Below are 1,626 nucleotides of genomic sequence, written 5' to 3' on the forward strand. Positions count from 1 at the left end.
AATTACCAATGGCCGAGACCGTGTTGTCTTGGGTTACATGGTTAGGTTATGGCGAGACGCGCATGCACACGTTTCCTGGCTGCTTGGTACACACAGATAGGCCCCTTTTAAAACTCACCCAACAAACATATTGGTGGAAGATACTCATCCATTGGAGCAACCAGCTGCAGCAACCTGGTATATGTTTCATTAGGAATAAAGGTATCGGCTGTGTCGGGTTGAACTGTGCTGGGTTGATCATCCATCTTTGCCTTTTTCAGTTCCCTTGGGTAAAAAAGAACATCACGGCTATGACCCTACACAAGCCAATAAATGTTGAACACACTATTTGTTTTTGCATTCGTCTGTCCGAGGACGTGGTCGTGAGCTGCAGAAAAACAACGAATATCCGTTTGGACAGCTTTCGCGAGTAGAATTATCTGGCCGTAATACACAACTAACCATTTAATAAATTGTTTATTACACGACATAAAGAAGTCGACAAGAAGAGCGCCCTTACCTCCTTTCGCTCTGCCTTGGAGCAACCAGCTGCAGCAACCTGGTATATGTTTCATTAGGAATAAAGGTATCGGCTGTGTCGGGTTGAACTGTGCTGGGTTGATCATCCATCTTTGCCTTTTTCAGTTCCCTTGGGTAAAAAAGAACATCACGACTATGACCCTACACAAGCCAATAAATGTTGAACACACTATTTGTTTTTGCATTCGTCTGTCCGAGGATGTGGTCGTGAGCTGCAGAAAAACAATGAATATCCGTTTGGACAGCTTTCGCGAGTAGAATTATCTGGCCGTAATACACAACTAACCATCTAATAAATTGTTTATTACACGACATAAAGAAGTCGACAAGAAGAGCGCCCTTACCTCCTTTCGCTCTGCCTTTCGCTGGTCAGTTCAAGATGGCGGTCGGTGCAGAGGGCGCTGTTCTGCCTCGTCCCAGGCCTCTTAGCGGAGCCCTCCTCAGCAGAGCCAATCTCGTTCCCAGAGCCTCTCGGTCATGCTAGGACATCCGTTTTTTTGCGTGAGGTCGCGCGAGCCAGTCACGAAGTGACTGGCTTGCGTGACCGCAAGCTTATCTGCTTGACGGTGGACTTCGGGTTTATTCTTAAGATTTTTTGTAACTTTTGGTTAGGAGGTAGCACGGTATCTTATCTAAGAACATGTGTTTTAATAATTTTGGGTATTGAGACCCCCAACCCCCCTTGAAGTTTTCATTGACCATCTTTGGGGTGGATATGAATATTTTCTGGAACTGTGCATCATCATTTGGAAATTACAGTCTAAAAACCAATCAACTAAAAAAAGTCTTTAACAACAAGTTTGATTTTTTTACGACAAACGGGACATTTCCTCTTGTCTTTGTGTAGTCTCTCAGCGCAACAAAAACAACACACTTGATGCCCTGTTCGTCCATGGACGAATGCATCATTTCCATTGAATCCTGAAATGCAACGCGTCCGAAACAGAAAAATTTTAAATATGGTCTGCAAGATTAGAGGCGGTTATAATAGTCAGTGAAAAAATATAGTGTCTCAAATTTCACGGGTCTTAGCAGTTCATGAACGTCTCGCAGTGCGCACTGTTTACAAGGACCGTCGCGGTTTCCATTTCGCTTTCGATACGGTTA

Source organism: Montipora capricornis, chromosome 7 (assembly GCF_036669925.1).
Source record: "Montipora capricornis isolate CH-2021 chromosome 7, ASM3666992v2, whole genome shotgun sequence".
In the NCBI taxonomy this organism is placed as follows: Eukaryota; Metazoa; Cnidaria; class Anthozoa; order Scleractinia; family Acroporidae; genus Montipora; species Montipora capricornis.